Raw genomic sequence first — 26,607 nt, 5'->3', positions numbered from 1 at the left:
ACACATGCCCTCCTTCCCTCCATCCATCCTGTTCTGTACATACAGCTCCATTCCCTTCATCGCTGTCCATCCAGTGTCACATGTACCAATTCATCATGACACGTACCCCTCCCTCCATTCCCGTATGCATTCATCTAACCCACCTCTCAGGATACCTGCTTTTCTGTCTACCTATCCATCCATCCATCCATCCAGTGCCATACGTGCGCCTCTCTCCATCCACCTATTATCCTACATGCTTCTCTACCAATGGGTTTTCCTGGAGAACCTGCAGGCAGCAGAATCTGGCCCCTGTGTCTTCACAGCAACCTAATTCTTGCTCAGATAGGTAGCTGGGGTGGGGTGTGCGTGGAGGGAGAGCAGGGGCTGGGAAGAGGGGACTGATTTGAGCTCGCCAGCAGGTTTGCTAGTCCCAGCACCCCATCCCCGCCCGTCAGCCGGAGCTCCCTGCTGCACTGCTAATTATGACGAGCTGCGCCATCCCAATCACCTGCTAATTGGAAGTTGGGACTGATTAGCTGGGAGCTGTAATTTGATTGTGATGAGGCACCAGGTTAGAACAAAGACAGGCTGCCAGGCGGCTCTGCAGGTCGCTTTCTTGGGCAGTAGCTGGGAGGGGCTGGTGGGGGAAGAACCTGGCCCCCGAAGACGCCCCCCAATGTTGGGCGCCATTCTCAGCCATGCCCCGCTACTCCTTGCCGTTTACTCAATGGATCCGACGCACAGTCCCCCATACTGGGGTGGGGGGACCGGGACTCTGGAGCGGAGGGAGGTACAGTCTGTTGGCTTGGACTTGTGAGCATGAAGAAAGCTGAACTGACGCACTGGGGCATGAAGCGCAGCCAGGAGCCCTTTGCCAACAGGGGAAACACCCAGGCCACATCAAAAAACTCCATTCACGCCCAGGTCCGGTTGCTCAATCACACTTATCACCCCCCACAGCCAACAAGAGGCCCCAGGCTCCCGGTGGACACAGGGGACCTGGGTTCTCATCCCAGCTCAGTCACCTGCTGGATAACTTTGGGCTGGAGAACCCTTCCTCTCTCCGTGCCTCAGTTTCCCCTCCCCTGCATCTATTTAGCTCGGGAGGGCTTTGTGGTAGGGATTGTCTCTCACTCCACATCTGTCAAGTGCCCAGCATAATGGGGTCCCTACCCCTACCTCAGTTGCTACCGTAAGGTAACTAAGCCATTGTAAAAGCCAGGAAATCCTGGTTTAAGTCACCCTTAAACCACCAGCTGCCATTTCTCCAGAACCTTGTTAATTGCCCTGCATCCAATGAAATGGAGCAGCTGCCGTCTCAGAGCCAGGAATAAGCAGCAGCAGCTGGGCAAGCCCTTGAGCCACACGGTTTCTCTGTTTGCATCTAAACTGCTCCCTGGTAATAGGGGGAGATGGCTGCAGCAAACCTCAGGCCCGGCTGGGAATCAGCCGTTTATTGGCATTTTCCAGGAAGTCTCAGCAGGGTCCTGCGGGAGGCTCACTGCATTTTGCTTTTCTTGTCTCCCAGCGCTTGTTCCTGGTGATTGAGTTACAATGAAAATACACACGGCGCCGGGGTTGATCATATGTTTCACTCGTGAGTGACTGAGATGAGAATTTGCCCCCCCTTCCCCTCCGCCAAGCTCACTGCCTGTCAGCAGCCAGGACACCAGAGAACGCTGGTTATGAACCTCCAGACAGCACTGAATGAGGGGGGAGTCAAATCACTCCATTGACATGGCTTGCCAGCTTAGCCGTACGTCACTGCCTGGAGACAGCTGAGCGCCTAGGTTAACATCCTGCAGAAGCTTGGTACAGTTAGGACGGCTTTACTGTTAACCTTGAGCAGTGATGCCTAGTGGGTGGATCGCTACCCTGGGACTCAGGAGACCTGAGTTCTAGACCCACCTCTGCCACTAGCCTGCGGGGTGACCTTGGGCACCCGGTGCCTCAATTTCCCCATCTGTGAAATGGGGATAACCGTACTGACCTCTTTTGTAAAGTGCTTTGAGATCTGTGGAAAAGAGGGCGCTGTTAAAGGGCGTCAGAATGCACAGAGCTCCCCCTGGATCCGCTCTGATTTCTTTTACAAGAAGCTACGACAGTAGCGTGGGATGCCCCTAGCTGAGATCTGAGCCCCAATGTGCCAGGCGTTGCACAGACAGAGCAGGGAGCATCCCTGCTCCAGAGGGCTCCCAGCCCAAACACATCAAGGGACGGGAAAGGCAGGAATTTTATCCTCATTTTACAAACAGGAGCTGAGGCCTGGGATGCCTCGGGTGTAACTGCAGCTTGTATGGACACCCCCAAGCTAGCTTTACTCCAGCGAAGCTGTGGCAGGATGGATTTCAGCGTGGGCTAGCTGCCCAAGTAATTCCCAGTGGGTGGGGGGACTTGCGCAGCTGCTGCCAGGGCTTCTCTGCTCCAGCACCTGAGCAAGCCCCAGGAAATCTAGCTGGGGTAAGTCTACACATGATGCAATCACACCCCACGATTGCAGTGTCGCCATAGCCTTAGGATAAGACAAGAGACAGCAGGTGGAGACAGCCGGGGGAGAGCAAGGAAACCAGGAGACAACATTGGGCCAGCATGACGGGCAGTGAGATCTGCTTCTGCAGAGCTGGCCAGATCCCTTCCCTGGATCCCATTCCGATGAGGAGCCGATACTGATGGGAGGCTCCAAACCAGGTGCCGTGAAGCCAGCACGATATATGAAAAGCTGGGAATTTCGCGGCGGGAAACAGACCACAAAGCCACATTTTTAATATAGACCGAAAATTAATTTCTTCCACAAACTCCGTGCCTGGATCGGCACCATTCCCAGAATCCCAGCGGGGCACGCTCCGAGCTCTCGTTTGTCTCCTTTGATAAACTTGACGTTCCAGCCGATTTATAATTAGACTGATGGGGAAGGGGCCCTTTTATGTTTTCAACACCATTTAAAAATAGACAGTGAGTCATGTGGAGAGAAGGGTTCTTTTTACCCCAGGGCAGAGAGTAGCCAGCGCTCAGCTCTCCCGGCTGCGGCTTGCCCAGGCTGTGGGCTGCAGAGCGATACACGCCGGGGGATTGCAAAGGTGGGCGAGGATCATTTGTCACACTTGACAGATGGAGATAAATGAGACTGAGAGATGGGAAGTGACTTACCCAGACCCACGCGGCAAGGAAGCAGCAGCGCTGGGTGTCTTGAGCCACCAGCCCCTGTGCTAACTACTGGATCACACTGCCTCCTATGGCTGGGAATAGAAGCCAGGAGTCCTGGCTCCCAGTATACCCTACTCTGACCACTAGATTCCGCTCCCCTCTCACAGGTGTGAAGAGACTAGCAGTCCTGATTCATGGTTCCTCCTGCTCTACCTACTAGGCCACACGCCTTTCCAGATCTAGGATTAGAACCCAGGAGTCCTGCTGGTCAGGCCTGCCTACTCAAACCCACTAGATCCCACAGCCAGGAGTTCTGGCTCCCAATTCCATCGTACCTCTAACCCACTACACCTCACTCCCCTCCCAGAGCAGGGAATAGAACCCAGGAGTCCTGGCTCCCTGTCCTTTCCTAGCCCTAACCCACTACACCTCACTCCCCTCCCAGAGCAGGGAATAGAACCCAGGAGTCCTGGCTCCCAGTCCTCTGCGCTACAGCCTCCTGGGCAGCCTAAGGGTGTTGGACTCATGTCAGTCCTACCAGCTCCCTCAGAGAGTTTTGTGCCAGTCATCCCCAGTGTAACATTAACCCCCATTCCAGAAGCTGAGTAATGGGGGAGGAACCAGCCCCCCAAATGCCTCTGAGTTTAGAGCACACTGGACAGGCCTGCTGCTGGGGGGAGCCCCATTGCTTGGGGGGTGTACAACACTGGGCAGCACAAAGCGCTGGATAGACAGACATAACAATTCTGGGCCATATCCGTACCCTGGTGGGCCTGATCCGTGGCCAACGTCCCATTGCATTTCCCTTATTGCATTTCACGGGAGCAGCCCCGGCCCCTAGAGGGTCCATCAGGCTCCGCCGTCTCTGGTCCCTGTAACTCGCCAGTGGGTGAAATGAGTTGGGGGAGCGGGGACCTCGGGCCACAAATGCTCCCAGGGGATTCATCACTCTACCAGCCCCTGATTGGCTGCGTCAGCAGAGGGGCCATGGACTACATGGCCCACGGCAGCCGAACGGTCTGGTCAGCCCGCGGGTCGACGTGTCCAAGACGAGAGGCCCTGGCGTGGGGTGGCGAGTGCAGAATCTTCCCCTTCTGCTGCTGCCCCTCCTCCCAGCCTCCAGCCCCCTCCCCTTCCCAGTCCCTCCCTGCCCATCCAGCCAAACCTCTCCCCCACCAAAGGGATTTAAATAACAAGACTGAGCCCAAAGATCCCTGGCGTTACCATGGCATCTGCCCGCTCGCTCCGCATGCACGTTCAACCCCTTCCCTGCCCCCCTCGCCCGTGGCTGTCTTGTCTATTTCGTCTAGGGCAGGGGCTGTCTTGTCCGTACAGCGCCTGGCACAAGGAGGCCCTGTTCTCGGTTGGAAACCAGGCGCTCCCATCATAAACAAGCTCCCCCGTGGATGAACAGAGTTGTTAAGCTGGAACCTTTTGTAGCAATTTTCCAGGCTGGCTCAGGGGCTTAATCTAGCCGGGAGCCTGCATCTGCCAGTGGCTGGCATCAGATGGAAAAGGCTGGCATAACAAGCCCTCCAGGAGGTAGGGTAACTTGCCCCCACGAGTCAGAACCGGAGACAGTTTTTCTCTCCTAAGCAAAGGCCTCTCTGCTTTGGCTCTTCCCCATGGTGCCCGGGGAGGAGCGTGGACCGATTTCAGTCTAGCTCTGCAGGGCGGGGGAGGTGTTCGTTTTTTTCCCCCCCGTTGTGCCATAAAAACGTGTCACAATTTTAAAGCCCAGCCGAAGGGAAGGGAAGGGCGGAGAAAAGCACAAATGTGAAGAACGACCCGCCGATAGGCTGAGAAACTGTCGAAACGGCAGCGCCGTCATGCCATCTGTCTGGGAGAAAGACACCTGCCTGGGTGGCACTATAGATAGGCCAGGAATGAGCCTGGTGCAGGCACCAGCGAGCTGCTGTGATAAATGGGAGGGCTGCCAGACAGCGGCGGAGGGGGACAGGGTGGCTCCGGTGCATGGGGACAGCTCACGGGGCCTTTCACCTCCAAGGCTAGGGCTGGAGATTGCCCACTGGATCCTTGGGTTCCTCTGTCTGTCTGCATCTGCTGTCTCTTGTCTTAGATTGTGAGCTCTTTGGGGCAGGGACTGTCTGTTTGTTCTGGGTTTGTACAGCACCTAGCACCATGGGGTCTGGGCCATGACTGGGGCTTCTAGGCACTGATGTAATACACCTAATAGATAATGTACAGCACCTGGTACCATGGGGTCTGGGCCATGACTGGGGCACCTAGGCGCTGCTGTAATACACCTAATAGGTAATGTACTGCGCCTAGCACCATGGGGTCTGATCCATGACTGGGGCTTCCTAGTGCTACCGTAATACATCTAATAGACATTAATAATAACCCAGTAGCAGGCAAACTTTATCTCTGGGTGGGTCATTGCCTTCCATGGAAATGATTAGATGGGGCACAGGCATCCGCTTCCATGGAGGCCCACCCTTGGCAGAGGAATCAGGGTGGCTGCGTGTATTGGTGGGTGGGGCACTAGGTTAGGTTGTGGGAGCTGTGAGTTCCAGACACAGCCCTGCAATCTTGGGCCACTCACTCCCCCACTCAGTGCCTCAGTTTCCTCTCCTGGCCTGTGTCTATTTTGACTACAAGCGAGGGCGAGGGCAGCCCCTGTGTTTGTACAGCGCCGGGCAAAATGCGTCCCCCCCACCCCCCAAAGATGCTACTGCAGTACCAATGACAAGGCCCTGCAGTACCAGTGACAACCCAGCTCTGACTGTGCCCCCCGGTGGGCAGGCGCCGCAGAGAGGCCAAGGATGGAATGGGCCACGGAGTGTGAGCTCCTTTCCCTGCATCACAGGGCAACCCGCTGGGGCAGAGCCAGGGCATTCAAAGGACCCACATACGGTTCCTAAGAGCTGCCTGACCAAATCACACCACCGGGCAGTAGTTTACCACCCATTCTCGTCACGCGATCGGGTCTTTTCACCAGCCGGGCCTATATCGCAATATACCCCAGCCCAGCCAGATGAGCATCACCCCATCTCCCAGCACAGATCACCCAGCCCGAGCCGGAAACCAGCAAACCCCCAGGGCCAGGTTAGAGAGACGGGCCTGGAGCAACCCTTCCTGGGGAGTGAACTCCAAGGGCAGCCCGCCATACAGCAATGACAATAATGCTGGTCTCCGTTATCAGGGATATTTGCACAGCCCCAAAGCGTTATGCAGTGTCTCCCCGCACAATCCGCGACCCCTGTGGCAACAGAGATATTCACCCTCTCGGCCAACATGCTGGGGATTTGAACCAGCGACCACCGAAGCGAAACGCATGAGCCGCTATGCTTGAGCGAAGGCTCCCGAGGCGAGGTGAGAAGAGACACAGCTGTGTCAGACCAGGCACAAAGGGGGGAAGCTGCAACACACACACACCCCCCTCAGGGGTTACATAGCCTTTGCATCCTGGCAGCGCATGGGAAGAGCCACAGGGGTGCAACAATCCCACCACACACTTGAGGTCTGAGCTCTTCCCTGCCCCCTGGGGGGCGCCGGCGGGCCAGCCTTTCCACAGCGGGAGGGTTGGATTGGGCCCACCTGAGCTTGGCCACATTAATTCAGGTCGGACCAAGCCCTGCGTTACGCTGGCGGTCAGACGAGATGGTGCCAACGGTCCCTTCTGGCCTTGGAATTCAGGCCTCTGGTTAAACGGGGAAGGAGGGAGGGCCGGAGGCTGCGTGTGCATGTCGCAGGCGTGCCGGGGTGTGTCACAGGCGTGTTATAGGCACTGCGGGGTTGTAGACGGCTAGACACGACCTATAGCGATTGGTCACTCGGCTCTGTAGGGATTGATTAAACTTTCTGAGGACGATCATTTCTGAACCCTTTATAAAGAGGACCTGTTGGACAGGTTCCCCCATGTCCAATGGTGCCACCAGGGCTGGCGTAAGCTGGCGAAGCTCCATTGCCATCCACTGAGGATGCAGGTGCTGGCATGAGGCTCCTGAGGCTGTGCCCCCCCACCCCCAGAGTGGGTCCTGCTCCCCCCCACCAACCTGAGCTCTCTACAGCTGCCAGGTTGCCCGGTGCCATCCTGTGATGCAGTCTTGCCTTCCAGGTGGTCCTGCGAGGGGCTCCAGGCAGCTGGCAGGGGGGCAGGGAAGGCATCAGAGCTGGAGGGAGGGAGGGTGCGCAGACAGGTTGGGTTGGGGGTGCTACCGTGCGGCTGGCTTGGCTGCTCTGCCCCGTTGAGGCCAAACAGGAGGCCACGGATCGAAATCCTCCAGGTGCTGAGGAGTCAGTAGCTCTGGCCTCACCCCAGCTCCAGTTATTGCTCGTTGCCGCTGCCCGGACGTAGCTGCTTTCCAGCAACCGGTGGCTGGGATCCCTAGGCCAGTGACTGTGTCGGAGCTGCGGAGAGAACCCAGGAGTCCGGGTCCACCCCACCACGGCCGGTCTCGCCCTTCCCCCCACCTCTCTCTCCCTCTGAATCCATCAGTTCTTTTTCCGCTCTATTATTTTTAAAGAAAGATCCCAGCGCTGATGTTGCTGCCACACGCGTCATTAGCGCGGTTAATTACACTGCGGCTGGAAAGCTGGGCTCAGCCTCCTCCCCCCGCCCCCCGGCTGCCCCCAGCCCCTCGCCGGCACGGCACAGCACTCCTGGAACTCACTGTGTGAGCATGGAGAGCAGGCTTTGGGCCACTAGAGGTTATGGGATAGGGACTGGGGTCTATTCCCAGGCTCTGGCAGGGGACTGGGGACTAATGATTAGAGCGGGGCCCGTGGGAGCCAGGATTCCTGGGTTCTGTTCCCAGCTCTGGGAGGGGAATGGGGTCTAATGGTTAGAGGAAGGAGGTTGGGGGAGCCAGGATTCCTGGGTTCTGTTCCCAGCTCTGGGAGAGGAATGGGGTCTAATGGTTAGAGGAAGGAGGTTGGGGGAGCCAGGATTCCTGGGTTCTGTTCCCAGCTCTGGGAGGGGAATGGGGTCTAATGGTTAGAGGAAGGAGGTTGGGGGAGCCAGGATTCCTGGGTTCTGTTCCCAGCTCTGGGAGGGGAATGGGATCTAATGGTTAGAGCCAGGCGGCGGGGGTGGTGGATAGCCAGGACTCCTGGGTCCTATTTCCTCACTCTGCCAGTGTGGCCCTAGGCGAGTTGCTTCCCTCTCTCTGTCCCGCCTCTCCCACCGAACAAAGGTTGTTGAGACACAAACACGCTCTCTAGGGTCCTTTCCCCACATTGCAACAGATCAGTCCCCAGGAGTGACTGATGCTTAGCAGGCACAAGGCTAACGGCCAGCTACCCCACCTGTGGGTCTGGTCCCTGGTGTCTGTGACCACGGGGTAACAACCATGCACGGTGCTTGCACAGTAACGAAGATACCTTCTGGACCTGCTCCCACCTTCAAGCTGCCCCAGTCTCCCAAGGCAGCTTCTCCCATCCAACAGCATGGGAACACAGGGGGGACAAAGGGCATGGCCCTGCAGAGGGAAGATTCATCTCCTCTCCAGTGCTCAAATCCCCATGGCTCCCTTATCATCCCAGAGAGGGGAGATGGGAGCCTGGACTGCAGTTTCCAGGCCTGACTCTCGGAGGAGGTGTCCCATTCTTGCATGTGGGACAGGGACGGACGTGGGGATGGCAAGCTGCTCTGAGCCCCCTTTGAACACCTGTATCCAGGCAGCCCAGCCAGGGTATAAGTTAGAGCAGTCCCGAGGTGCCTCTAACTTACTCTCTACTTCCCATGATCCCTTTGGGGGCAGAGAATAGCCAGAGGGCAGTGTGCTCTGACCACACCCCCAATGCTGGGGGGCGGGAAGGGGCTGGGAGCAGGGACTAGTAGCAGGGCTGGTGCACAGAGAGGCTGTTTCCACCCACTCCAAGGTCCTTTTATGCTGCCAGGATGGGGCAAAGAGGCCAGAGAATTGCCCCCCCCACACACACAGACATACCCTCATCTCTCATTCAGCAACATTTTGTGGTTTAATGCAAATTTAATGGCAGACAATTAAGCTCTGCATCAAAGAGGATCCAGCCAGTAACAACCGCTCCCGCAGGCCCGTTCAGTGGTAATTTGTGTCAGCCTCAAATTGGTGCTTTGCTGCAATTTAAATATCATCTCTAACTGCAGATGCATCACCTGGGCTGGGAACTTGTAGAGAAATCACTGTGCCACAGGTAGAGAAATGGGCTGCATGTCTGGGTGGGGTGCTGAGCCCCAGCGCTACAGCAATAAACAAGTGGAGAGTTCTGGGATTTATCTGCTAAGGATTAGTCCCCATTTAACTGGTGGGGAAACTGAGGCACACCACAATTTAAAAAAAATATATATGTATTTGGAGGTGGGAATAGAAGTGGGTCTCCTGGGTCCCCGTTAAGTGTCCTGCCAACAAGGCTACCCCTTTCCTACTTTGGTTTACAGTGCAACTGAAAGCCCCCTGATCACACTAGGCAACAGGGCAACCAGCTCCTTACACACCTGTCTAAAATGTGTAGCAAAAAAACAAAAACAAGAACTGCATGATCATGGGAGATTTCAGTTTGAGTGACACAAACTGGAGGTCTCACGCTGCCAGCTGCGAAACATCCTCGGAATTTCTGAATATTATAGATTGCAATTTCCTAACTCAAAACATGTTGCAGCCAACACAGGGGAATTCTGAATTAGACCTTGTCTTGACAGATAAAGAGGGACAGATCACAGAACTAACAGTTAATGGTAACTGAGGTATAAGTGAAAAGAAAAGGAGTACTTGTGGCACCTTAGAGACTAACCAATTTATTTGAGCATGAGCTTTCGTGCTCACGAAAGCTCATGCTCAAATAAATTGGTTAGTCTCTAAGGTGCCACAAGTACTCCTTTTCTTTTTGCGAATACAGACTAACACGGCTGTTCCTCTGAAACCTGAGGTATAAGTGATCTAGACTTGATCACATTTATAATGTACACACAGAATAAAGTCCAGACCAGCAACAGATATACTTGGTGCTTTACAAGGGCCAGTTTCACAAAGTTGAAAACAATTATAAGCCAAATCAGCTGGGAGGAATAATTTAATCAGAAAAATGTGAACAATCATTGGGAATTGTTTAAGAACGCTTTAGTGGATGCCCAAGAAAACACAATTTCACAATCAAGGAAGAAGGCTGTATTAGTTAAAAAAAAGCCAACAGTCTGGTTTAGAGGGGAAGTGAAGACAGCTATAAAAATAAAAAAATAATATATATAAAATGGAAAAGAGGGGAAGCTGATAGTAACAAAAATAAATCAGAAGCTAGGAACTGTAGAAAATTGATAAGGGAAGCAAAGGACACAAGGAGACTGCTATGTCCAGCAGAGTTAAGGACCATAACGAGTTTTTTAGAGTATATAGGGAAAAAAAGAATCTTAACAATGATACTGGTCCATCAGTAGATTGAAATGGTAGAATTATCAAGAACAATCCAGAAAAGGCAGAAGTGTTCAATTAATATTTCTATTCTGTATTTAGGAGAAAAACAAAAGATAAGACTCTTTTATTTCCACTAGTATCTCAGGAGGATAAACAGCAGCTGCTAAAGTTTGAAATTTTTAAATCGGCAGGTCTGGATAACTTGCATCCAAGAGTTTTAACAGATCTGGCTCAGGAGCTCGCTGGACCATTAATATTGCTTTTCAATACATCCTGGAACACTGGGGAAGTTCCAGAAGACTAGAAGAAGGCTGCTGATGTGCCAATATTTAAAAATGGTAAATGGAATGACCGGGTAATTATAGGCCTGTCGGTCTGACACTGCCCCCTGCAAGACAATGCAGTGGCTGACATGGCACTCGATTAATAAAGAATTAAAGGAGGGTAATATAATTAATGCCAATCAACATGGGTTTATGGAAAATAAATCTGGTCTAACATGATCTTTTTTTGATGCGATTACAAGATTGATTGATAAAAGTAATAGTGTCGATGTAATAGACAAACTTCTGTACGGCATTTGACTTGGTACTGCACGGCATTTTGATTAAAAAAGTGGAAAGATATCAAATTAACATGGCACAGATGAAATGGATTAAAAGCTGGCTAACTGATAGGTCTCCAGATGTAATTCAAACCATTGAGGGGGTGTGTTTCTAGTGGGGTCCCGCAGGGATCGGTTCTTGGCTTCACCCTATTGAACATTTTTATGAATGAAGAAAACAAAAAATCCTCACTGATGAAGCTTGCAGATGATGCAAAAATTGGGGAAGTGGTGATTAATGAAGAGGGCGGGTCACTAATACAGAGTGATCTGGATCGCTGGCTAAACTGAGGGCACACGCATACATCTAGGAACAAAGAACACAAACCGTACTTACAGGACGGGGACTCTGTCCTAGGAAGCAGAGACTCTGAACAAGATCGGGGGTGAGGGAAGGGGGGTCCTGGTGGATAATCAGCTGAACGTGAGCTCCCAGTGCGATGCTGTGGCCAAATGGGCTAATACCCTGGGATGTACAAACAGGGGAATCAGGAGTAGGAGCAGAGAGGTGATTTGACCTCCGTATCTGGCGCTGGTGCGATCCTGGGTCCAGTTCTGGTGCCCACAGTTCAAGGATGTTGATAAATTGCAGAGGGGTCAGAGAAGACCCCCAAAGATGATTAAAAGGTTAGAAAACCTGCCTTAGAGTGACAGACTCCAGGAGGTGATTCTATTTAGCTTAACAAAGAGAACGCTAAGGGGTGACTTGATCACAGTCTATAAGTACCTAGATGGGGAACAAATATTTAATAACGGGCTCTTCAGTCTAGCTGAGAAAGGTCAAACACGATCCAATGGCTGGCAGCTGAAGCTAGACACATTCAGACTGGAAATAAGGTGCACGTTTTTAACAGGTGGGTAATTAACCATCAAAACAATTTCCCAAGGGTCGTGGTGGATTCGCCGTCACTGATCAAGACTGGCTGTTTCTCTAACAGCCCTGCGCTAGGAATTCCTTTGGGGTAGCTCTCTGGCCCGAGCTATCCAAGACGTCAGAGTAAATGATCACAATGGTCCCCTCTGGCCTTGGAATCTGTGACGATCCAGGCCCTAGGGCGCCAGGCGCTGGACAAGCATATAGTGAGAGACAGAGTGCAGGATCCTCAGGGCGGGAAGGGAAATGGAGGCACCAAGAGGGAAAGTGCTTTGCTCAAGATCACAGAGCCGGTCAGTGGCAGAGGCGGGAAAAGAACCCAGGTGTCCTGCCTAGCACCCTGCCTGGTAGGCTGCATTGCCTTTTCTACGGGTTGGCCTTCCAAGACATCACAGCATTAGGCCAGCGAGGCCTCTGGGAGTGGAAATGACCAAAAAGCATCCAGGGGTTAGCTGAGGGGCGAGCTGAGAGGGTCTGAAGTTGGGCTGCCCGGTCCGGGTTATGGAGATGCCAGACCTGGGGAGATCCCACCTCTGGCTTAGTGTAGAGGCTGTGGGGCAGCCTATAGGGTAGAGGTGGGGGAGAGCAGGGGTTTAGCTGTAGTTTGAGCTAAAGCAATGGTCGTTCCACTCCGCAGACCTGGGTTTAAATCCTGCCCGAGGGTCACCAGCAGCACCAGCCCAAGATTAGGGCCCTGTTGCATCAGGCGCTGCACACACGCCTAGTGAGAGACACCCCCAGCCTTGTAGGGCTCCGTCGCAACACACCAGACAGACAAAAGGCAGGAGGGGAAACTGAGGCACAGAGGAATGAAGTGACTTGCCCACATTCGCCCAGCAGGCCAGTAACAGAGCAAGGAATCAAACCCAGCCATCCTGGCTCCCAGCCCAGTGCTCCATCCACTATGTCACAGAAAGTGGGATCTAGCTCCCACCCACTGCAGGCAGCTGCAATGCCCTGACCAATATGCCCCACTCACCAAGCAGGCACCAAGCAGTTAAAGGAGCAAATGCTGAGTTAATGGCACAGATTTAATGGCGCTCTATTGAGAAAGGTTATTACTATTGAAGACGCCGGGTGTCTGAAATAGACAATGTAATTAAATGAAATATTACGCCAATTAAAACCCAGGACCCCACATGCCAATATAATTCTTACCTTGGGCCATTCGAAATGTAAATTTAATGTATGACGTCTCATCAGTCCCACATTATATTCTGCTGTCTCGGAGCGGTGGCTAATTTTAGACCGCGCTCCAGCTGGCTCTTCCGCTTCCTCCAGGCCAGCGACACTGGGTTGAGGCAAGAGCTGGGCCTTGGCATCTAATAACCAGGTCCGTACAACGCAATAGTGACTCCTTCTCTCAGCTTTACTTCTGCTTCCAACCCCTGTTTCACATGAGGTGGGAATGGAACCCAAGAGTCCTGACCCCTGCCCCCCAGCCCGCACTCAGCCCTGCACCCTATGAGTCAAATGCATCCTCCCCCACGCATTAATACTGAGATCCTGGGGAGGGGCTTGGCTTAAAACTGCCCCCTCCCCCTGCACTGGGGCTGGATTCACCCTTTCCCTTCGCAGTAGGGGAGAGGGACAAATGAAGTTAAAAGGCAACTAATGCGCAGCATGAGGAAAGGAAACGTTTTCTATTGAGTGACTTGTGGAACTCTCTGCCCCATGATGTCCTTGAGGCCAACGGCTGAACAGGGTCCACAGCTAATGGGACCAGCCACTGTTGCATTAGAGAGAAGATGGGGTTTATAAAGGACTAGGGACCCTTCAGCTTTAGGGCCTGAGCCCACCACCAACTGAACAGGGTCAGGAGGGGATTTCCTCTGAATCAGTGACTGTGAGCAAGTCACTCCGCCACGCTGTGCCTCAGTTTCCCTTCCTACGCACTGTCTGTCTGGTCTGTTCAGCCTGTGAGCTCTTCAGGGGAGGGACTGTCTCTCACTCTTAGCTGTGCAGTGCCCAGTGCAACAGGGCCCTGGGTTCGGGGGCGGGGAGGGGGGAACAGCTGGATCCAGTTGTAGCTTTTAGGAGAGCCCAGCCAGCCTGGTGCACTGTGCCCCCTCAGGAGCCCCGTGAGCCCCTGCAACCTACAGCTTCCCCATGGCCTGACTTGGCTGCCTCCCCCTCGCCTGCTTTGCTGCCTGGGATTGAACCCACAGCCTCTGGAGCTCAGACCCGCTGGCTGTGGGGCTAAGGAACCCTCTGCCAAACTGCTACACATGAATCAGCCACTGGAGGGAGACAGGGAGCCATTCCAGGGGAGTGGGGCTGTTCTGCACCAGTCCCTGTTGGAGAAGAGGAGGCAGGACACCGAGGTGCGACGGAGCGATGAGCTGACCAGGCGCGGCAGCCCCCACTATGTGATTTCAGCTTCCCCATCCCCCTACTTAGCCTGCCCCTCGCCCCTCCTTGTCTCCCAAACCACAACCCCTCCCCACTGCTAAAGGAGAATCCCTGCCAGCTGCTGGCAGTGCAGGGGCTATGGTACACACCGCTGAGCAGGTGAGATCCTGGCCCGCTCCCCAGACTCGTCCGCCCTGTGCACCCCTCCATCCTTCCCCCGGGCCCTCGGCTGGCTGCATCGGAAATTAAAATATAAATAATTCAGTCCCCGTCGCCTTTATGAATAAGAATATGAACCTGACAGAAACCGATTGGGAGTAATTTATGCAGGGGGAGAAGTGACTCTGCTTTCGGATCCATTTGTGAGCAGCAGGGAGCTGGCTGCAGGGGGGGACACCGAACGGGGGGACCGGGAAGGGGAGTCAGGAGGGACTCGTTAGTTTCAATCCGGGCAGGGCTGTAATTGCTCTTGATTGACACACACACCACATCTTTGGCAAGCGTCAAAGCCCTGGGCACTGCTGCCAGGAGCGCGGCGGGGACGTGTCCCCCTCCCACTGCCATGAGGACAGGAGGTGACAAAAGTGACCCTGGACCCAGATCCGCAGCTGGTGCAAAGAGGTTTAATGGAGCTGGTTTGCATCAGCAGAGGATCTGGGCCCCTGTCTCCAGCCACAGCTCCTGGGAAATGGAGGGACGTTTTGAAAGCCTGCAGGCGGTGTTGAGCCGGGACACCGCAGGACAGTGAGAACCTAAGAGATCCCAGAGGTCAGGACCTCGTTGTTACATCACAGTGCCAATATTAACACAGACAGGAGCGTGCACCCCTGGCCCAGCTGTGTGCTAGACAGCTCTCACTCTGCTAGTGCGAATCACTGCACCCCCACAGCAAGCTGGTGCCAACAGCACCTGGGGCCAGTCACTCCACGCCTGGCATACACCTGCATGCCTTGGGCCAGTCTGCACTCAGCACCCCCCGTCCACACTGGGCATCCCTTCCCCTGGGCCAGACCTGGACCAGTCCATGCTGGGCACCACCCTGGTCCAGTCTGCACTGAGCACGAGCGGCCCCATTTCTGTTCCTGTAACTTTTATTCTGGAAACTGGAACGGGTTATGGTTACGAGCCCCAAACCCGTTGCCATCGACGGAGCCAGGGATGGGTGCGGGGGGGATCACTTTCATTTCTTCTAGAGAAAGGGGCAGGTGGAAACAACCAATCTGACTTGTTTAAAAAGCTGATGCCCGTGTCCTAAGGGCATCTCTGTGCTGCGTCTACTGGCGATGCTGCGTTCCGGCTGCAGAGTCCCTGCCCCCGCACACCAGCCTTGGCGGCATAAGTACAGCGATAGGCTGCCATCCGGCGGCTTCCAAGGCCACAGCAGACAGGGGAGTAGCGAAGGGAAGTTCCCCTGGGGAAGCTGCCTGATGTGCGGGAACAGATCAGTGGGTAAGAGACTGGGTGGAAGGTTGTTGGTTTCAGCCTCCCCCAGAAAGGATCATAGAATCATAGAATATCAGGGTTGGAAGAGACCTCAGGAGATCATCTAGTCCAACCCCCTGCTCAAAGCAGGACCAATCCCCAATTTTTGCCCCAGATCCCAAATGGCCCCCTCAAGGATTGAACTCACAACCCTGGGTTTAGCAGGCCAATGCTCAAACCACTGAGCTATCCCTCCCCCCTTGAAAGGAAACAAAAGGAATGATCCCGTGTCAGACTGGAAAAGACCCTGCTGAGCTGGGTGGGGGGGATCTGTTTTCCCATCCCACAAGGACTTGCATGATTTTGAATTTTTTTTCCATCCCAAATTGAGATGAAAAATCCCAATCGCAAAAGAACAAGAGGACTCGTGGCACCTTAGAGACTAACACATTTAGTTGAGCACAAGCTTTCATGGGCTACAGCTCACTTCATCGGATGCATTCAGTGGAAAACACAGTGGGGAGATTTATATACACAGAGAACGTGAAACAATGGGTGTCACCGCACACACAGACGAACTCGGCTGCTACTCTGACATCTCAAAAGTGTCCATGAACCAATTTTTTTCAGTCTGGGGCAATCGAAACCTTTTGTTTTCATCATTCTGAACCGTTTTCTTTGGCGTTTGACGTTTCCTTTCTGTGGAACCGGTTTTTTAAATGCCTACATTAAGGGACAAGTGGCAACAAAAGGGTGTTTCGAACAACAAAACAAAATATGAAACTCTTCCTTTTGAACAGACCAGAATGTCCCATTTCCACAGTTTCTAGCCTTTATTTCTTTTTTTTTTTTCAAAAAAAATTTCTAGCTGGGAAATTTGCCACATCTGACCCTCTCCCCACAAACTATTTCAGTTCTGACAAATTGGCTTTTTTCAGCAAAAAAATTTTCATAAAAAATTTCTAGACTAACTTCAGTTCGGATCCCACCGCTAACACTCATTTATAGCTTGGCCATCAACAAGTCAATGAGACCAACATTTTCCAAAGTGGCCTCTAATCTTGGTTGCCTGTGTTAAGAGGTTTTAGGGGCAGGATTGCCCACAGGACTCCGGATGTGGGATCTGAGTATCCCAGCACACCAGGGATCTGTGGGGTGTTCGGAGCCATTGACAATCCAGCCCTTCTTTAGGTGCCCGAATCGGAGTGCCAGGTGAACTCTGTTCATACCAGAACCTGGCTGCCTCACATCCAGTACCCAAAGCAGTGGCCACGTTCGAAATTAGTGGCCTGAGCGTCTCTGTGCCTCAGTTTACCCACCTGTAAAATGGGGACAATGATAACTTTGTAAAGTGCTTTGAGATCTCAGACCTTCGGTGCAGCGCGGTGTTTGCCAGTCATAAAATCACAGAATCATAGAATATTAGGGTTTGAAGAGACCTCAGGAGGTCATCTAGTCCAAGCCCCTGCTCAAAGCAGGACCAATCCCCAACTAAATCATCCCAGCCAGGGCTTTGTCAAACTGGGCCTTAAAAACCTCTAAGGATGGAGATTCCACCACCTCCCTAGGTAACCCATTCCAGTGCTTCACCACCCTCCTCGTGAAATAGTTTTTCCTAATATCCAACCTAGACCTCCCCCACTGCAACTTCAGACCATTGCTCCTTGTTCTGTCATCTGCCACCACCGAGAACAGCCAAGCTCCATCCTCTTTGGAACCCCCTTCTGGTAGTTGAAGGCTGCTATCAAATCCCCCCTCATTCTTCTCTTCTGCAGACTAAACAAGCCCAGTTCCCTCAGCCTCTCCTCGTAAGTCATGTGCCCCAGCCCCCTGTTCATTTTCGTTGCCCTCCGCTCGACTCTCTCCAATTTGTCCACATCCTTTCTGTAGTGGGGGGCCCAAATCTGGACGCAGTACTCCAGATGTGGCCTCACCAGTGCCAAATAGAGGGGAATAATCACTTCCCTCGACCTGCTGGCAATGCTCCTACTAATGCAGCCCAATATGCCGCTAGCCTTCTTGGCAACAAGGGCCCACTGCTGACTCATATCCAGTTTCTCGTCCACTGTCACCCCTAGGTCCTTTTCTGCAGAACTGCCGCTTAGCCAGTCAGTCCCCAGCCTGTAACAGTGCCTGGGATTCTTCCATCGTAAGTGCAGGACTCTGCACTGGTCCTTGTTGAACCTCATCAGATTTCTTTTGGCCCAATCCTCCAATTTGTCTAGGTCACTCTAGACCCTATCCCTACCCTCCAGTATATCTACCTCTCCCCCTAGCTTACTGTCAGCAGCCAGCGCCCTGTGGATCGACAGCACCACCCAGAGGGTCTGTTGGATCGCACGGATCAGCCAGCTGGTTTGTTCTGGGCAGTTAGGAGCAGGGGGAAGGTGCCATGCTATTTCCAGCTCCCAGAGCCGCTCTCACGGGATGCTGCGCGAAGGCTGCATGGGGAAGGGTGACTTTCCCGGCTGGCTGCTGCAGAAGGGCGCGGGGCAGGGGAGGGCTGGGTGTCTCCAGCCTTCAAGTCCATGGGAGCTACCTTACTCTGCCTGTGAGTTACTACTCCATGCCAGTGCGGTGCTACCCCATGGCTGACTCAGGGCAGGGCAGACAACACAGGACGAAAGCCCTAGTATCCAGCCAATCACTCCTTCCTCAGAAAGCAGGGTACAGCAGCTTCTGGACTCCAGCTCTTCCCTGGGCCTAACCGAGGCCCCAGTCTTACCCCATCCTTGGCCAAGGCAGGAATGTGTGCAAGTGACAGGCCATGTTACCCAGGCGGGGGAGAGGGCTCCCACCGCATCACCATGATGGGATAAGAAGGGGCTCGGCCCAGGCAATCGGTGGGAGAGATCGGGGCTGAGGGACCCAGAAGCATGGAGTTGGCCAGAGGCCATGGGGGCAAAACCAAACTCCTTAGCTGCCCCAGAAGCCCTGCATCCAAGCCTCCTGTGCCCAAACTCCAAGACTGCGACAACCTGAACTGGGACCCCAAGATCACAGCTCTGTACCCCGTGAATAACTCGGAACTGCCACATCCCCTCTGCTTCAGCCTTGAACCACCAACCCTGTCCCGTTCCTGCGCCGTGCTCTGCATCATCCCAAGATCCTGGCTCGCTGGGTCCAAGACGCCATGCCAGGAGGGGCATCAAACTGCAATGGAAATACCCCCGCCCCACCCCTGAGGAGAGCTGCCAGAGGAAGCCATTGACACCAAACACACAATCCTCTGAGGTGCACAGATCCTGCAAGGAGCTGGGCTCCATACTCGGCAGGTGCCTGCAGCTGGCCCCTTATCTCCTAACTCTTGACCGATATACATGCCTAGAGCACTCCTGGGACACCACAGAGAGCGCCAGCCCCCGCCCCTTTGCAGCCTGAATATTGTGGGGGGCAAAGAGACCCCCTGCTGGTCAGGAGGAGGCATTGCAAAACACAAGGCGAGAATGCCCCCCCCCCGCCCCCACACCCTACTGCCGGCCGCGGCCTTACCTTAGCTTCCAGGGTCCGGGGGCAGCTATGCACGGCCGGGGCTGGCCAGGCACTTGGGCGACTCTGGGGGTCCAGCAAGGCTGAGGGGAGACACAATTCAAAGGGGAGGGAGGTGAGATACAAGGTCAGACAGGCAGCACGGGGGGGTATCGAGGACCTGTGTTCAGTCAGCTGCATGGGGATGGCACTGAACCAGGATCGTGGCACTGCCAGGGGCACAGTGCCCCAGCCCTGCCGTCTGCTCCACGGCCCAAGTAGCCCATTGGTCCCCAAGGTAATTACCCACTAACGAACCGAAGAATTCTAGTAAGAGAGACACAGGCCTGGCTAGGCCAAGTGGGGGGGGGGCAGTGTCTGCCGGACAGCATCTGGGCATCACAGGGCAGCGCTACTCCTCTTTGGCACTGGGCGAGACGCCCACTGGGCACGGGTCCCCCTGGATCAGGTGCCACCGATCAGAGAGGGCGAGGCTGGGAGCTTGTGGCTGACACGCGTGCCCCAGGCATGCACACGCATGGGCATACGCAACCCCCAAATACACAGACAGAGGAAGCAAAGTAGAGGTTAGCCACCCCCGCGTCTGCAGTCAGGGGACAGCCTGATCCAGAGGGGAACTCCCAGCTCCCCCGAAGCCCCAGAGCTAAACCTGGGAACTAGGCATGGGCTGATGGGTCACAGCACAGGATTGGGTGCGGCCAGGGGCATGCACAGGGGCTGTGCTCAGGTTCACATAATTCACAGGCACCCCTGGGAGCCGCCTCCTCCCTGCCCCACAGGTTGGGCACACCCAACCTCATCTGCCACCCTTTCACCTCGTGCCGGCTGGTACCTCTGAGCCAGGCACTCTCAGCACTGTCCCCCGGCGCATACCCCCCTCCCCCCCCCCAGCATGTGACCCTAGTCCCAGTGGGGACACGGCCCCAGGATGGAGCTCCCACCAGACGATCCCGGGGGGGAGTTATTTTTAGCCGGACGGCGACTCCGAAGGAAGCAAAGTCAGCAGCGTGACAGAAATAGCCCTGTTAGAGAGCCCTGCATCAATGGATATAGATCCCTATGGCGGATGGGGCAGGGGGGTCTCCAGATAGCCGGCCTCGGCGGAGGGTTGGGGGGCAGGAACGAGACCCTTGTGCTGCGAGCCCTGCAATCCAGCTGCAGATGTGCCGCTGAGCAAGGTTATACATATCCCCCCGTCAGACCCACCCACATGCTCTCCCTCCAGCAGGTGGCGACAGCCAGTGGGGCTTCCCCAGGTGGGTGCTGCGGGCGCTGACAAGGAGCTGGGGGGGGGGGGCGCAGATTGCCCCATCACGCCCCCGCCTACCCCGAATGGATGGAGGGCTAATGGCAGGGCTGGGTGGGGAGGGTGCAGAGGAAACCGGCAGTGAAAGGGTTACGGGGTTGAGAAGAACGGGTGAGAGGGGGCTGGAAACCGGCTCGGGGAGCACAGGAGGGTGTCCAGCCCTGACTGTGTAACCGAACCCCCGAGGTGCCCAGGCCAGCAGGACGGGGGAGGCAGGTGCCCAACGATGCCAGCCCAGCAAGACAAGCCGCTTGGTCTTCACAGTCAGGGTCAAGTGGCAGAGCCAGCATCCTAGCAGGGAAAGGGGGCTCCCCCAAATTGCTCTGCCTGGGGAAAGAAAGGCAGGCAGGGTGGACGGTGACAGGCACACACAGGGACCCTCCCTGCCTCCAGGTGCCACTGAAATCTCAGCTGCCGCCCACCTGCGCCCGCAGAAAGGGGAGCCCCAACGACCAGCGCCGCGAGTCGGATGCGGAGCCACGAGCTGCTTCCCCCACCGAGATTCGATCCGGGGCTCCCTGTGGGCCGCATCGTGCTACTCCAGCCTTCTAGGCAGGCAAGCGTGTGACCCAAAACCTGATCTACCCACGCCTGCCCCAGCTGCTCTCTCCCTACCTGGCTGCTCAGACCGAGGCCACAGGGTGTTACCAGGCCGCCTTCAGAGAGGCCTTGAGCAGCAGGGTGAGTCCGAGCCCCTGGCCATGCGACCCCTAAGGAGGCGCATTATCTGAGCCAGGGATCAGCCGACCCGCATGGGACAGCATCCCATGCAAGAGGCAATTTCGGGATAAATGGGGAGATTCAGTGCAGAGTCAGAGAGGCCTTTTGTTTCCCTGATTGAAGGCTGCCCGGGTGTCACAGGAGCCGTCCCGCTTCATTTGCATGGCACAGAGAAACTCCACGAAGTCTTCCCGCGGGCTGCGGTGCCAGAGGCAGATGCGCCAAGGCTTCCTGGTTAAACGCCAACAGCTGGATCTGGATTACGCCCACTTTAGGGAGGTTAGGAACAGCTTCCAAGCAGGTCAGGGAGCATGCTGGCTCAGCAGCCGTGGGCATGTGGCCCATGTGCCTGTGGGCAGCACCAGCCAGGGAGGGTACTGCCAGCCGTGAGGCAGGCAGGGGCAATGCAAGCTTCCCCTGGGCAGCTCTGCTGCCACGCTTTGCTCTGACCCTAGGGCACATGCCGCAGTTCCAGTCTCGGGGCCCCGATCAAACTGTCAGTGCCCCTCTGTCCCAACCCACAACCCCCCGCCCCCCATGCTATCCCAGCCCTGCCAGATCCCATTGCTCCCAGCCTGGACCAAGGGGCTGGCTCTTGGGCCGTGCCCGGGGAGGGGACTCACGAGGCGCTCAGCTGCTCCCTGCGGGACGAATGAAGTTCTCCAGACACGGAGGCGGTACAACTGAAGCTTTGCGACCACAGCCTCTTTCCCAGTCAATTTCCCTCTCTCCGTCGCTCTGACATCTGAGTCCAGCTGCGCGGCCACCACGCCTGCCCCCGGGGACCAGGGATATTCTCACCCCCCTCCCCGCCCACTGCAAACCCAAGATTGCCAGGCTCGCTGGGCTGCGTCGGAGGGAAACAAAAGCAGATCGGATCCGTGACGGAAACGTGGCGTTTTAATTGGGCTCAGTGAAGAGGAAATGAAATGCATGGGGGGGAGTCCCTAAGAGAAAGAGCAGGAGGGGGGCTATAACAGGGGTGTAATTGTTGCGCTTTCCACTCCAGCTCCCTCAGAAAGGTCTGATCGGCCTTGATTGCTAACACGTGTGGGAAATCCTGAGGGAGCCGGTCTCTGTGCAGAGCAGGGAATTGAGGGCAGATTGCCCGCTGCCCACGCGGGGCCCTGCCAGCTCCTGGGGAAGCAGCCGCTGCAAGAGGATCCACGGCCCCATTGTGTCAGGCGCTGCACAGACCCCGGGCGAGAGCAGGGCCCTGTTATGCCAGGTGCTGCACAGACACTGACTGAGAGCAGGGCCCCGTTGTCCTGGGCGCTGGATAGACCCCAGCTGAGAGCAGGGCCCCGTTGTGTCAGGCGCTGCACAGACCCTGGGCGAGAGCAGGGCGCCGTTGTGCCGGGTGCTGGATAGACCCCAGCTGAGAGCAGGGCCCCATTGTGTCAGGCGCTGCACAGACCCTGGGCGAGAGCAGTGCCCCGTTGTGTCAGGCGCTGCACAGACACCGACTGAGAGCAGGGCCCCGTTATGCTGGACACTGAGCTGATCTGAACTAAGGGAGACTCCCTGCCACAAAGAGCTTGGAGACCTGCCCCCCACCCTTTGTCTGCTCTGCTCATGCTGTGAGCTGTCTGGGGCCAGGACTGTCTCTCACCCTGCATCTGTGCAGCCCCCAGCACAAGGGGACCCTGATCTTGGTTGGTGCTACCACAGCATCCCAAACAACAGTCAGACGGTGCAACGGGACGGCACTGCTGTAAAACGTGGCGAGGGGGACGGGGGACTCCAGAGGTGCAGAGCACGGTGGGGAAACAGAGAGAGCCCGAGCTCAGGGCTCGTACAGGCTTTAGCTTGGAACCACAGGGCTGAATCACCCAGGGGCTTTCCAGGAAACATGCCCTGGCTGGAGAAACTCGTGCCTCACTCATGATCTACGTTCTGCACAGGAGCATCAAGAGTTTAAGCTGCCTGGGGGAGCGAAGGATGTCCAGGGCTCAGCGACCCAGCTAAGCTGCCTCCCCCTTCATGTTCTTCCCAGCTCCCTTGGCTGATCTCCCGGACGGTTCTCGGCAGAAGGTAATTGCCCCCCATAGAAGTTTGCTGTGTGGAGCGTGACACCATATGCGAGCGCCAAGACCAGCCCGTTGGAAGTCCCTGGGTGCTGGCCAGCCCAAGGCCAAGGAGCGTGGGGCCGATCTCCATCCAGCCTGCGGAACAGCCGCTGCAGTGAGATCCAGGGCACTGGCTGTTGATATGTGTATTATGGTCATGCTGGCCAAGAGCAGGGCCCCCATTGTGCCAGGCGCTGCACAGACCCCGGGCCAGAGCAAGGCCCCGTTGTGCCGGGCGCTGCACAGACCCCGACCGAGAGCAGGGCCCCGATGTGCCAGGCGCTGCACAGACCCCGACCGAGATCAGGGCCCCCGTTGTGCCGGGCGCTGCACAGACCCCGACCGAGATCAGGGCCCCGTTGTGCCGGGCGCTGCACTGACCCCGACCGAGAGCAGGGCCCCGTTGTGCCGGGCGCTGCACGGACCCCGACCGAGAGCAGGGCCCCGTTGTGCCGGGCGCTGCACGGACCCCGACCGAGAGCAGGGCCCCGTTGTGCCGGGCGCTGCACGGACCCCGACCGAGAGCAGGGCCCCGTTGTGCCGGGCGCTGCACGGACCCCGACCGAGAGCAGGGCCCCGTTGTGCCGGGCGCTGCACGGACCCCGACCGAGAGCAGGGCCCCGTTGTGCCGGGCGCTGCACGGACCCCGACCGAGAGCAGGGCCCCGTTGTGCCGGGCGCTGCACGGACCCCGACCGAGATCAGGGCCCCGTTGTGCCGGGCGCTGCACGGACCCCGACCGAGAGCAGGGCCCCGTTGTGCCGGGCGCTGCACGGACCCCGACCGAGAGCAGGGCCCCGTTGTGCCGGGCGCTGCACGGACCCCGACCGAGAGCAGGGCCCCGTTGTGCCGGGCGCTGCACGGACCCCGGGCCAGAGCAGGGCCCCGTTGTGACGGGCGCTGCACAGACCCCGACCGAGAGCCTGTCGGGTGTGTTCAGTGCCTGGCACAACTGAGAGCAGGGCCCCCGCATGATACCAGGCTACTTGTTCTCATTGACAACTGAGCCAGCAGCCATCAGTGCAATGAGTGGGGTGTTCTTAGGGGCTCACTCTCTATGTGTTTTAATGGAAGGAAATACAGGAACTTCCGGACTGGATCAGACCAGGGTCCACCCACCCTTTTATCCTGCCTCCCACAGTGACCACAGTCACACAACAGGGCAGAGCAGAGCCAGAAATAGAACCCAGTAGTCCTGACATCAAGCCCAATGCTGGGAATGAAGCTCTGGGAGGGGAGTGGGGTCTAGTGGTTAAAGTGGGGGGCTGGGAGCCAGGACTCCTGGGTTCTGTTCCGAGCTCTGGGAAGGGAGTGGGGTCCACTGGTCTCAGTGGAGTGGCTGGGAACCAGGAGTCCTGACTCCTGTCAAATACCCAGTGGCTGATTCCTGTGGTGGACAAGAGGAAACCACAGCAGCCCTTGTCCTGGTCTGGCTCCCCAGCCAAAGCCAACAGGCTGCTGCTGAGAGGAGACCTGGCCCGGTGAACTCTTTGGAGCCTGGTGTTTCCCAGCGCCGGGTGGGGGGCGTCGATACGAGTGCAGCCTGGCGGGGGAGACCCAACAGGAGGCAGTGCTGAGCCAAAGCCCTTGTGTAGTACTGGGGACAGGTGGGGAATAGCGCAGCTGCTGCCCCAGCAGAGGGCGCTCTTCTCTGAGCCAGTGCAGTGCCCCAGCAGGGGGTGCGGAGCTGTGTGTATGTGTGTGTGTGTGTGGGGGGGGGGGTTCAGTAGGACGTGCTCCTGCCTTTGAGCATTGCTGAGCCAGGGCACCTGGGTTCTCTTTCCAGCTCTAGGAACGGAGCGGGGCCTAGTGGTTAAAGCAGGGTGCGGGGTGGGAACCTGGAGTCCTGGGCTGTGATCCCAGCTCTGGGAGGGGAAAGGGCTCTAGTGGTTACAGCAGGGAGGAGCTGGAGAGTCAGGACTCCTGGGTTCCTCAAAGGAGCATGGTCTCGCGGCCAGGGGAGTCAGGACTCCTGGGTTCAAAGGCAATAAGTTCCGGGCACATCACAGATTTTAGTTAAAGGAGAACTAGTGAGCTGCTATGCTGTGCCATCCCCGGGCGCGTGCCCCCCCCCCAGGTCAGATCCACTCCTGTCTTCTCCTGCTGGTGAGTGCCCCCCAGCTCAGACCCCTGCCCGCCCTCACCCCAACTGGGCGGTCAGCGTGCCTAGTGCCCAGAGCAGCCCGGAGGAGGCGGGGCGTTAAGCATCCATGCAATTGTATCGACTGGACCATTAATGAGGTCAGGACTCCTAAAGCCGCCTTTATTATTTGAAACGTAAATAATTAAATTCAAGACAATAAATCACTATTAATGCCAAGGGTCAGGGCAGGGAGTGGTGTGAGTGGGATGGGAGAGGGGAGTGCATCGGGCTGCATCATTAGGAGACCCTACAATAACAAGTCACTGTCTGTGAAGGACCCTACAATAGCATCCATGAGAGACCCTACAAGGTGCTTTACAAACAATGGCTTATTGTGGTCACTGTCAGACCCATGTTACGGGTAGGGAAACTGAGGCATGGTGGGGCAACGTAATGTGCTTCAGGACACGTGGCAGGGAATTGACCCCAGGATTCACACTGGGGCCAGGAGTTCTGACTCTCAGCCCAGTGCTTTAATCATTAGTCCATGCTGCCCAATGACGGCCGGCCTCAAAGGGTTAACAAGGGCAGAGCTGGCTGGCTGGCAGCCCCATTTCCGTTGTGGCACCCGCCCCTGACAAAACGCCAGGCTGCCATGGCCAATGCCCATTCTGCACCAAACTGCAGCTGCCTTTAGCCGCTGTGAACGGCTGACACCGACGCAGGATTCACACCGCTCAAGGCTGGCAAGGCCACCACTACAGGGGAGGAAGCCGGCTCGGCTTTGCACAATGTGGTGGAAGAAGGAGGGGTTGCTCCACAGGAGAGGAGGGCTTGTGTGTGCACGCACATATGTGTGCTTATTTGTGTGTGCAGGTGTGTTTGCACGTGTGTAGGCATGCACACAGGTATGGCTGTGCATGTGCATCTGTGTGCATGCACACGCGTGTGCTCAGGTGCATGTGTCTGCACGAGCACGCATATGGACGCCTGCACGTGTGTGCATGTACAAGAGTGTACATGCAGATGCTTGCATGAGTCTGCATGTGGACGTATGCACATGTACATATATGTGTCCACCTGTGTGTGTGCAGGTGTGTTTGCACGTGTGTACGCACGCGCACAGGTATGGCGGTGCACGTGCATCCGTGTGCATGCACACGCGTGTGCTCGGGCGTGTGCATGTGCACGAGCGTGTATCTGGATGC

At 56.1% G+C, this 26,607-nt stretch overlaps 1 protein-coding gene across 4 annotated transcripts in view; it reads right to left on the bottom strand.

The window, feature by feature from the left end:
* The window catches only part of SEMA6C (semaphorin 6C), an 88,910-nt gene that overhangs the window by 40,547 nt on the left and 21,756 nt on the right, over positions 1-26,607 (bottom strand). For all 4 annotated transcript variants that reach the window (XM_048828607.2, XM_048828606.2, XM_048828608.2 and 1 more), the window contains exon 2: positions 19,226-19,305. The gene's annotated coding sequence lies outside the window, so the exon portion shown is untranslated. The remainder of the gene's footprint in view (positions 1-19,225; positions 19,306-26,607) is intronic.

The sequence above is a fragment of the Caretta caretta genome, chromosome 24 (assembly GCF_965140235.1).
Source record: "Caretta caretta isolate rCarCar2 chromosome 24, rCarCar1.hap1, whole genome shotgun sequence".
Lineage (NCBI taxonomy): Eukaryota > Metazoa > Chordata > Testudines > Cheloniidae > Caretta > Caretta caretta.
Note: the sequence above shows the minus strand (reverse complement) of the source record. Positions and strands in the feature narration are given on the sequence as shown.